Genomic DNA, 12,770 nt, shown 5'->3' on the forward strand with positions numbered 1-12,770 from the left:
ATTATTGTGAGCACCCTGTGATGCGTTGGTGCATTAAAAGAGCACAGCTTTGCACTCTCTGTCTCCTGCGTCTGACTCCACACCCACGACACCCGGAGCATTACAACGCCGCCAGGGACTCAAATCCTGCAGTGCTTAAGCCAGTACATGTCCAGGCCCTTCTGAAGTTTGCTGAGTTGCATCCAAAGAACACCATACCTGCTGTGAAGCATGGGGGTGGAAACATCATGCTTTGGGGCTGTTCTTCTGCAAAGGGACCAGGACGACTGATCCGTGTAAAGGAAAGAATGAATGGGGCCATGTATCATGAGATTTTGAGTGAAAACCTCCTTCCATCAGCAAGGGCATTGAGGATGAAACGTGGCTGGGTCTTTTAGCATGACAATGATCCCGAACACACCGCCTGGGCAACAAAGGAGTGGCTTCGTAAGAAGCATTTCAAGGTCCTGGAGTGGCCTAGCCAGTCTCCAGATCTCAACCCCATAGAAAATCTTTGGAGGGAGTTGAAAGTCCGTGTTGTCCAGCAACAGCCCCAAAACATCACTGCTCTAGAGGAGATCTGCATGGAGGAATGGGCCAAAATACCAGCAACAGTGTGTGAAAACCTTGTGAAGACTTACAGAAAATGTTTGACCTCTGTCATTGCCAACAAAGGGTATATAACAAAGTATTGAGATAAACTTTTGTTATTGATCAAATACTTATTTTCCACCATAATTTGCAAATAAATTCATTAAAAATCCTACAATGTGATTTTCAGGATTTTCTTTTCTCATTTTGTCTGTCATAGTTAAAGTGTACCTATGATGAAAATTACAGGCCTCTCTCATCTTTTTAAGTGGGAGAACATGCACAATTGGTGGCTGACTAAATACTTTTTTGCCCCACTGTACAACATTTAAAACGGCCAAGTTCTATTCACAACGGTATTCAGTTGGTAAGAGACAGACATTATGTAAATACTAGGAATAGATTGCCCACCATCTATGCATTATCCAGACAGAAAAGAGAAATAGGCAAAATAAGATTTTCGATTTAGAGCAATACAGAAATCGAATAAATTAACTGAGCAAACTAGAAACCTTTCAATGTATACATTTAAACATGATTTTAAAACGATTTAAATATAATACATAGAAATGTTGTGGGACTATAGTAGATGAAGAATCAATATTTTTTAGATTGAGTATTTATTGGGTCATTATGTTAGTATATTATGTATGTTTTGTAATAGTGTGTTATATGTGAAAATGTGTTTGTATTATGAATTGTATTTTAATGTTTTAGGACTCTTGGGGACTAAAAGAGATCCAAATCAAATCAAAATCCTCTCCCAACTCGGCACTTCTCACACCCCATCCCCAACATTGTGTATCTCAATGCATACATTTTAAACAAACATACAAACAGAAATTAAACAAAAAAAGCTCAGTTTAAACCAAGAAGTTAGTTTCCACACATGGAACGTACAGTGTAATTCTGAAATACATAGATCACCACCATTCTAAGAGGATCCTTGCACCATAATAGCTGATACCTCAGATTCTAGGTAATTTAGATAAGGTTCCCATACTTTGTAGAACTGATCTGTTTTAGAATGTAATGTACATCAGATATTACAGTGGCATCCATTCAAATAGTGTCTTATAACAATCTTTAATAGAAGGAACCTTATCACTAATCCACTGTAAGATAATGTTTGTCCTCACTGTGACGGTAAGGATGTTGTAAAGCCTCCTCCCACCAACAGAAGTAACATGCCTACTAGGGAGACCTAACAGCAAAGAAACTGGGTCCAATTCTAGATCAACACCTAGGATCTTTTCAATTTCTTTTCAACTTTCACCCATTATATAAAGTCGTCCCCTAGACCAAATTTAGTCAAAGCAAAGAATAGGTAAGACCACTCCACACAGTCAAATGCTTTCTCAGCATCTAGGGAGAGCACAAGGCCATCCATAGCACTTTGTTGGTAGGCTTGAATTACATTAAGAAGCGTCCTGACATTGCTACATGAAGCCAGTTTGGTCTCCTTTCACAATAAATGGCAGCGAGTCCTCTATTCTTGTGGCTAGAATTTTAGAAAGCAATTTTCTATCCGCATTCAGATGTGAAATGGGTCTGTACGAAGATCAAGACTCTGGGCATTTTCCGTTTTTGAGAATAAGTGATATGTTGGCTTCTCAGCGTTTGAGGGAGGTGGGCATTTGAAAATGAGTGGTTAAACATATCACACAATGGCTCAAGGATCAGGCCATGGAACTCCTTATAGAACTCACTACAAAACACGTCTGGTCCTGGGGCCCTAACATTTTGCAGATTCTTAATTGCAAACATTATCTCTTCCTCGGTAATAGGGACATTAAGGAGAGACCTCTGTTCTTCGGAAATAGTTGGGAGCTCAATCTTAGAAAATAAGTCCTCCATTAATTTGGGTGCGCCATTTGTCAGTTCTGAGGCATAAAGATTTGCATGACGTTTCTTAAATTAGTCATTTATCAATTTCTTTTCATATAAATGATTGCCATCAGAGTCAGTAATAGTACCAATTGACTGAGAGTCAGCTTTCTTTAGCTAGGTACGCTTATCGCCATGTTCATATAGATTTTGCCTGACAAATCTCATTTTCTTTTCAGCATCCTGAGTTAGGCGAGAGTCCGACCTTGATCTAAGGACTGATATTTCCTTTAGTAGGGCAGGAGTGGGAGTTTTAATGTAGTCCTTCTCTTTAGTACCTACTTCACCTTCTAACTTTTTTTTCTTCACGCTTTTCCGCCTCTTCGTGGCTGTGTATGACATAATCAGACCCCTGCCGTATGCTTTACAGGTTTCCCAAAGGAGCGAGGGGTTATCTGTTGATTGGGAGTTAACCTCCAATGTCTTGACCGGTTGAATGCCCCTTTGAGTTTTATGTCCAGGATCACCTCCGCGTAATCAGATATGACTAGGCTTCCTATCCTAGCGGATAAAATAGACTGCAAAGATGTCCTGGGCATAAAAAAGTAATCTATTATAGTCTGACATCCATGAGGTGCAGAGAAAAGTGAACTCTGTTGGAGGGATGAAAAGTTCTCCAAACATCAGCATACCCCAGATCAGCACAAATAGCTTTAAGTGACTTAGCTTGAGGAGAGAGTGAAGCTATACCGCTGGGAAACTTGTCAATAAGGGGGTTCAACAAAACAATTCAAATCTTTTAATTCTGGAAAGTCTAGAAATACCTTAGTGAGGAAATCAGGGGGGGAAGTAAATATTCATTATGGAAATACCCTGCCCTTGTAAAGTACCATTCATTATAACAAAACAACCAAATTGATGGCGACGGTCCCCAGTCCAGAGCTTCCGGCAACGGTCCCCAGTCTAGAGCTTCCGGCAACGGTCCCCAGTCCAGAGCTTCCGGCGATGGTCCCCAGTCTAGAGCTTCCGGTGACGGTTCACAATCCAGTGGTTCCTGCGACTGTCTGCGGTCTTGAACCTCCAGCGACCGTCCGCGGTCTGGAACCTCCTACGACGGTCCACCGTTTGGAACCTCCTGCGACAGTCCACAGTCCGGAACCTCCTACGACGGTCCACGGTCCGGAACCTCCTACGATGGTCCACAGTCCAAAACCTCCTGCGATGGTCCACGGTCCGGAACCTCCAGCGACGGTCCACGGTCCGGAACCTCCAGCGATGGTCTGCGGTCTGGAACCTCCTACGACGGTCCACGGTCCGGAACCTTCCGGCGACGGTCCCTGGGCCAGCGCCTCCAGGCAAGATGTTCAGTCCAGCTCCAGGGCAGGAGCCTTCCTCTGCGCCAATGTCCAGTCCAGGCATGGCATCCAGTTCAGCTCCAAGGCCGGAGCCGCCTTCGGCGCCGATGTCCAGTCCAGGCATGGCATCCAGTCTTGCTCCATGGCAGGAGCCTTCCTCTGCGCCGTTGCCCAGTCCAGGCACGGCGTCCAGTCCCGCTCCATGGTAGGAGCCTTCCTCTGTGCCGATGTCCAATCCAGGCCCGGTGTCCAGTTCTGCTCCAAGGCTGGAGCCTTCCCCTGCGCCGGTGCCCAGTCCAGGCATGACGTCCCTCTCCAAGGCCGGAGCCTTTCTCTGCGCCGGTGCACGGTCCAGGCATGGTGTCCAGTCCTTCTCCATGGCAGGAGCCTTCCTCTGCGCTGATGTCTAGTCCAGGCACGGCATCCAGTCCCGCTCCAAGGCCGGAGCCTTCCTCGGCGCCGGTGCCCAGTCCAGGTGCGGCGTTCAGCCCAGCTCCATGGTCAGGGGCCTCCTCTGCGCCGAGGCCCAGTCCGGGCACGGCGTTCTACCCGGCTCCATGGCCGGACCAGTGGTCTGGACGGGGACAAAGTCCCGCACCGATGCTGGATCCGGGGGAAGAGCGGGTTCTTCACCCCGCACCTGAGCCGCAACGGATGCTGGCGGATCAGCGAGCGGAGTAGGTACTTCGCCCCGCACCGGAGCCGCCACCAGATGCCCACCCGGACCATCCCCTATAGTGTCAGATTTTGCGGTCGGAGTCAACACCTTTGGGGGGGTGTACTGTCACGCCCTGAAAATAGAGAGCCTTTTTATTCTCTATTTTGGTTAGGTCGGGGTGTGACTAGGGTGGGCAATCTAGGTTGTTTTATTTCTATGTTGGCCTGGTATGGTTCCCAATCAGAGGCAGCTGTTTAGCGTTGTCTCTGATTGGGGATCATATTTAGGCAGCCATTTCCCCACTGGGTTTTTGTGGGATCTTGTTTATGTGTAGTTGCCTGTGAGCACTCCATAGCTTCACGTGTCGTTTGCTCTTTATTGTTTTTTTTTTGTGTGTTTCACTTCAATAAATATGTGGAACCCAGATCACTCTGCACTTTGTTCCAATGACAATCGTGACAGCATGTTGTCGGAAAGTTTTGAGAAATAGCCGTCAAGACTCAATGTAGGATAACTTATTTAGCAAATTCTACCACTTTCTCAAGCTAGAAGATTAATGTAAAAAGAGAAATTTACGGCGCCATTTTGTCCCCCCCACTCTTGCATTCTTAACAATATATACTAATGTCATTACTTGGCAGCAGTTACAACACACATCTGATCTAATTCAAATGTGTTTCTCATTGAAAGATGGGAATCAGTAAAATTCTAGATATCTGAGCATCTCAAAGAGAAATCTCTGTCATCTATTTGAAATCCACACCACATATACAATGTAAAACAGTGTTACTCACATGTTTTTGTAAGGGGCACACTTTGGGTTGAGACAATCATTCAGAGGGCCGCACAGATCTTTAATTCGTCGTACTTTTTCTTCCAATATTATCAATTTTCAATTGAAAGCAAATTCAGAGCAATAGAGCACATGCAGTTGATTGGAAGGAAAGCACATCACAAATATATATATATATACACACATCAAAGAGGCTACATCTCATGTATAAGACCCATATTAAGGGTTACCTCAGGTGGATGAGTGAAAATGTCCCTTCTGCCTCTTGACTGAATTTATTCAAAATGCATTGTTGTTGCAATCCAGTGTGCATTGGTCAATCTGTTTCTCTTTCACAATGGTAATTGTTGAAAATGTTGCTTCACATGAATAAGTGCTGACAAAAAAATGATGTCCACACTGCTTCAGAAGTGGATACTCTTTCTGACACAAGGCTCCAGAAATGGGTAACACCTGATCTTAGTTCACCTTGCAATGTGTCATTTGCCTGCAGCTCTACTATCTCACTCTCTATTCCAGCACAGTCAGGACAGAGGGCTGTGATGACTGGGGGTAGGGGATATCACTGGCACATGAAAGGGGTTCTCAATGAAGTTGAAAATCTCCTTGTACTCCATGATATCCTTGAATCTTGACTCCAACTTCAACTCTTATACACATTAGAAATGTGTATATTTATAGTGCATGTCTGTAATTTCTTACATTTTGCATTAAAGCATTGAGTTGCAAGTTAAAGCAAAACAATACACAACACAGTTCAACATCCAACTTCAACTCTTCCAACACACGCACAAATGCATCATCGCTAAAATGTTGCAGTATGTCTGGGTTGGATGTGGTGACTGCTCTGAGTTTTGGGAAATGAACAACCTGTCTGTCAGGTATTAACAGTAGGGGGATTTTTTATTTTTAAATGATGTGACCACACACAGCATTCTGCCTGGAGTTGTAGCTTTCCCTTGTAGCTGTAGCTTCACCGTGTTCAGGTGGCAGGTGATGTCAGTTCAAAAAAACTGTTTAATACCCACTGTGGATCATCCAGCTCTAGCTCCTCGCTCCCATCGCTTGGAGCGCCGTCAGTGCCAGATTTGACCAGTAATATTATTAGCAGCAATGAATGGGCTTCCAGAATATGCTCTCTCGTTTGTCCCTGAAGGGGCAGTAAACATAAATGTTCCTCTGTACAACTCGTTTTGAGGGAAGCGGACCCAAACACATGATTGGGCAATGTCACTCTGATCAGTGCTTTCGTCAAGCGCAATACTAAAACACGGCGCCACAGTAATCAGTCCCTTACCGATGTCTTCTATGCATCTTGTTATGGTCGAGTCTGAGAGTTGCAGTCCCTTAATTTGCTTTAAAATAGCTTCCTTGTTTGTGAAATCGGCATACAATATTTCGGCTGAGGCCAAAAAAACATTATTTGACAAACTCCGCGTCTGTGAAGGCCTTCTTGTTTCTCACGAGTATCCAAGCAATCCGGACGTGAGTGCTACATGCCAGTAGTCATTTAGGCAGGTTGCCTTTGTGTTCTTGGGCACAGGGACTATGGTGGTCTGCTGACAACAGGAAAAGGAGCACCGAGCACATCCCTATTCTCATCGACGGGGTTGTAAGTGAAGCAGGTTGAGAGCTTCAAATTCCTTGGTGTTCACATCACCAACAAACTAGAATGGTCCAAATACACCAAGACAGTCGCGAAGAGGACACGACAAAGCCTATTCCTCCTCAGGAAACTAAAAAGATTTGGCATGGGTCCTCAGATCCTCAAAAGGTTCTAAAGCTGCAACATCGAGGGCATGACTGGTTGCATCACTGCCTCGTACGGCAATTGCTCGACTCCGACCGCAAGGCACTACAGAGGGTAGTGCGTACGGCCCAGTACATCACTGGGGCAAAGCTGCCTGCCATCCAGGACCTCTACACCAGGCAGTGTCAGAGGAAGGCCCTAAAAATTGTCAAAGACCCCAGCCACCCCAGTCATAGACTGTTCTCTCTACTACCACATGGCAAGCGGTACCAGAGTGCCCAGTCTAGGACAAAAAGGCTTCTCAACAGTTTTTACCCCCAAGCCATATGACTCCTGAACAGGTAACCAAATGATTACCCAGACTATTTGCACTGTGTGCCTCCCCCCAACCCCTCTTTTACACTGCTGCTACTCTCTGTTAATCTTATATGTATAGTCACTTTAATTATACATTCATGTACATACTACCTCAATTGGCCCGACCAACCAGTGCTCCCGCACATTGGCTAACCGGGCTATATGCATTGTGTTCCGCCACCCGCCACCCACCAACCCCTCTTTTTACGCTACTGCTACTCTCTGTTCATCTATATGCTATATGCTATATGCATAGTCACTTTAACCATACCTACAAGTACATACTACCTCAATAAACCTGACTAACCGGTATCTGTATATAGCCTTGCTACTCTTATTTTAAAATGTCTTTTTACTGTTGTTTTATTTCTTTACTTACCTACACACACACCTTTTTGTCGCACTATTGGTTAGAGCCTGTAAGTGAGCATTTCACTGTTGTACACCTGTTGTATTCGGCACACGTGACAAATAAACTTTGATTTGATTTTGATTTGAATCTCATATGTTTCCTCTGTGGTTCTCTCTGCAACAGTGATAGATCTGCCCATCATTTGTTGTTCTTTGAGCGGTCCTTTGAGTTGCGTTATTTTGTTGTTTCTAAAGTTGCTTTGTGGCAGATATGTTTTGTCAAAGTTGGCATTGTGTGGCTGGAAATGTTGCTCTGAATTTGCTCGTTTAAAATGGGAAAATAAGACAAAGTGAGCTAGTCCCATGATGCAGTACAAAAAAGTACTTGTCTGTCCATCTCTTGGAACGTTGTGTTCTTGAATCGACTGTATCCTTCTCTGGTGGTTGTTCGTTCATAACTGTCACCTTGTTCTCCAGATCTTCTCCCACATTTTCATTGTCAATAGATTTATTTATGTTTCTTTTTTACAATAAATCGATCCATGTCGACCAGACTGCAAAATTGGCTAGTAGCAAACTGATGTGTCGATCGCTGGAGCTGAGCAGATGTGCTCTATTTCAACAAACATTCTATTTCGGCCTTTCTGTTCAACAGCTGCGCTACATTGCCATCTATCTGTCGTCCAGGGAACAATAGATATATTCAATGAAGTGATTCAGGCCTGCATTAAACACATTGAATTGAAATTGTATCATTGTTATGTATTATGAATGGAAAATGGGAAAATCATCGCGAGCCGCAAATTAAGGGCTCGCAGGCCGCACAATGAGTATTACTGATGTAGAACAACTTGTGTCAGAAAAGGAATCGCATCAGCATTCTTTATTGCATTTATATCTGTTACATTCCTGGTAGTGTTCAGAAATATCAGAAATACTTTATTTACAGTAGCATGTCTGTACTTCCTTACATTTAATCAATGATGATGCCATCTCTAAAGTTTTAATGAGGAAAAATAGACAAATTGCAACAGAACTCTGTGTTGGGGGTAATAATTACTTACAGTAATATATTTAAGCAATGAGGCCGGGGGGGGGGGGGGGGTGATATATGGCCAATATACCACAAACCCCCAAGGTGACTTAATGCTTATTGCTCATTGCTGGTTATCAATGTAATTAGAGCAGTACAAGTAAATGTTTTGTCATACCCGTGCTATACGGTCTGCTATACCAAGGCTTTCAGCCAATCGGCATTCAGGGCTCGAACCACCCCATTTATAATTAAGCAATAAGGCACGAGGGGGTATGGTATATGGCCAATATACCATGGCTAAAGGCTATTCTTATGCACAACGCAACGCATAGTGTCTGGATACAGCCCTTAGCTGTGGTATATTAGCCTTATATCACAAACCGCAGAAGTGTCTTATTGCTATTTAAACTGGTTACCATTGTAATTAGAGCAGTAAAAATGTATGTTTTGTCATACCCATGGTATACGGTCTGATATACCATGGCTGTCAGCCAATCAGCATTCAGGGCTCGAACCACCCAGTTTATAATATAGCAATTTATTACTTTTATGAGTAACGGAGTAACATAACAAGTTACTGTCTTCAAGTATTGTAATCTTATACAGTTACTTTTTTAAGTAAGCTGTACATTACTTTCAGAAGCATATATCTATATATTTTTTAGAGCATTGTCTCATGCTAACAGAATTCATGCTGTACCCTAACCTGTACCCTAACCTATTTCCAATAGGTTATTGCATGATTTTGAATGAAAAGCGTGCCCAAATTAAACTGCCTGCTACTCAGGCCCAGAAGATAGGATATGGATAGAAAATGGATAGAAAACACTCTACAGTTTCCAAAACTGTTAAAATAATGTCTGTGAGTATAACAGAACTGATATGGCAGGCGAAAACCCGCGGAAAATCCAACCAGGAAGTACTATTATCTTGAAAGGCTGTTTTTCCATTGAAAGCCTATCCACCATACAAAGACTTTAGGACCCAGTTCACGAACTCTGTGTGGCCAGTCTTTAGGCATTGTTTCGGACTTTTACTTTGAAAAATTAGGGAGATACAGCACTTTCAATGAGAGGCCAGTGGAAATTTCCAGACATCAGCCATGCATCTGATCGGGAATGCGCCTTTCTTGTTTCTCCTTTCCTATTGACAAAGCTATTGTCCGGTTGAAATATTATTGATTATTTATGACAAAAACAACCATCAGGATTGATTTTAAACATCGTTTGGCATGTTTCTACTAGCTTTTAATGTAAATATTTTACTTTTCATCTGGACTTAGTGCACTTAGTGCCTTAAGCATTCAAATTACTGGACAAAACGCGCAAACAAAAATAAGGTTTTTAGTCATAAAGCGGGACATTATCGAACAAAATTAACAATTATTGTCTATCATGGAGACCTGGGAGTGCCACCAGATGAAGATCATCAAAGGTAAGTGATTAATTTGAATGATATTTCTGACTTTTGTGACACTCCTTGGCTGGAAAATGGCTGTATGGGTTTCTGTGGCTCGGTGCTGATCTAATATAATCGCAAAGTGTGCTTTCTCCGTAAAGCCTTTTTAAAAATCTGACACAGCCGTTGCATTAAGGAGAAGTTTATCTTTATTCGTATGTTTAACACTTGTATCGTTTAGTATTTCTGTAATTGGATGTGGCTCTCTTCACTTTCACCGGATGTTTGTTTGAGACAATGCATTTCTGAACTTAACGCGCCAATGTAAACTGAGATTTCTGGATATAAATATGAACTTTATCGAACAAAACATACATGTATTGTGTAACATGAAGTCCTATGAGTGCCATCTGATGAAGATCATCAAAGGTTAGTGATTAATTGAATTGCTATTTCTGACTTGTGAGCCATCTCCTTGGCTGGAAAATGGCTATACGGTTTTCTGTGACTAGGTGCTGACCTAACATAATCACATGGTGTGCTTTCGCAGTGAAGCCTTTTTGAAATCGTACACTGTGGTTGGATTTACAAGAAGTTTATCTTTAAAATGGTGGATAATACTTGTATGTTTGAGGAATTTTAATTATGGGATTTCTGTTGTTTTTAATTTGGCTCCCTGCAATTTCACTGGCTGTTGTCGAGGTGGGATGCTAGCGTCAAAAAATATTTATAGAGCTGTTATCTTCCGAATAAACTCTTAAAGACCTAGTAATATTTTACATCAATAGCAGTCAATAACAATCATCATCTTAATTCATTCTCATCTGAAAGTTGTAAATTACTTTATCTGCACGAACCCTGTCTAACAAGTTGAATCAGCAATACAAAATTGCGTTTAATTATTTATTTACTAAATACCTAACTAATCACACAGAATTACACATACATACAATTAATCATAACTTGATTACAAATTACTTCATAAAGGAAAATGTCCCTAGCGGGCGGAACAGATATGAAAGCTTGTTACACAAAAGAAAAGGGGCTGGGTCGAGTGAAGGAGCGGGAAGACTGAGGAACAAAGGGAATAAGCTGGGCTATCGTAAATACAGTATCTATTGCATTCTAAATTACCACCCATTTGGAAAAGGAAAATGCAATAAATATTTACTCTGAGCTGCGCCATGTTATTTGATGGGATGTTGATGGAATATTCTCTTAATCCACAGAATTTAAAACATGACTGTTATTGCAATGTTCTCATTTAACGAGTATCGAACGTTAATATCTAATAACATGGTAACCACATTCTGGGTAAGTTCTATTTGACATTAAGGGAATGGTCTCTTGGAAATATTCCTTGCACATAACAGGAACAGTACTATTAAAATGTTAGTTAATGACCTAATGGGACTCTTAAGGGAAGGTTCTCTAAAGTTGTTGGAATGTTTGTTAGCTGGTTACTCTATTCGTGGAACGACCCACATTCTATTTATTGTTATGTAACGTGATTGATTGATTGATTGGTGGTTCTTTTGCTGAAGGACCAGCAGCAGTTGATTTTGTACTGGGGAAACGTGGAGAGGTTTGCCTGAGGACAAGAAGATCGAGGAAATCCTCAGTAACTCGGTAAAATAGGCTCTAGGGTGAAATTTCCCCTAGGTACAGATCTAGGATCGGCTTCCCCTCCCCCAATCCTAACCTGAACCATTAGTGGGAAAAATGCTAAAGTAAAGCAGTATCGTGTCTATGGGCAACTTCACCCTACAGTCATAATCAGTCATCTATAGTCATCATCACAGGTTGGCCTCAGTCACATGATCTGAGAGCTTTTCTATTACCAACCATGGACTGCCTCTAGCGCAACACTTAAAGTACACACTAGAGTTTACTAATCAGCTACACATAAAAACCTGAATTAGTTCAATCAGTGGTACGAGTAACTGATTTAGAGGAAAGTCAGAGTCAATGACCACTGAGTTACGTTGAAGGGCAGACATGCGTGCAGGCTTTTGTTCCAGCCTAGAACTAATACACCCAATTCGGTTAATTACAGTCTTGATCTGTAGTCCGAATTAGGTGGTATAGGGCGAAGCTGGGCAGTACAGCCTGTACATATAGTGACTCTACTGACGGAATGAGGTCAATATCCTCCCAGGATACCCGGGCCAGGTCGATTCGAAAGGCCTGCTCGCTGAAATGTTTTAGGGAGCGTTTGACAGTGATGAGGGGTTTTGTTAGACCACAATCCCATTACAGATGCAGGCTATGAGGCAGTGATCGCTGAGATCTTGGTTGAAAACAGCAGAGGTGTATTTAGAGGGCAGGTTGGTTATGATGATATCTATGAGGGTGCCCATGTTTACGGATTTGGGGATGTACCTGGTAGGTTCATTGATCATTTGTGTGAGATTGAGGGCATCAAGCTTAGATTGTAGGATTGTGTTAAGCATGTCCCAGTTTAGGTCACCTAGCAGCACGAGCTCTGAAGATAGATGGGGGACAATCAATTCACATATGGTGTCCAGGGCACAGCTGGGGGCAAAGGGTGGTCTATAGCAAGTGGCAACAGTGAGAGACTTATTTTTAAAAGTAGAAGCTCGAATTGTTTGGGTACAGACCTGGTTAGTAAGACAAACTCTACAGGCTATCGCTGCAGTAGATTGCAACTCTGC

Source organism: Oncorhynchus nerka, linkage group LG13 (assembly GCF_034236695.1).
Source record: "Oncorhynchus nerka isolate Pitt River linkage group LG13, Oner_Uvic_2.0, whole genome shotgun sequence".
Lineage (NCBI taxonomy): Eukaryota > Metazoa > Chordata > Actinopteri > Salmoniformes > Salmonidae > Oncorhynchus > Oncorhynchus nerka.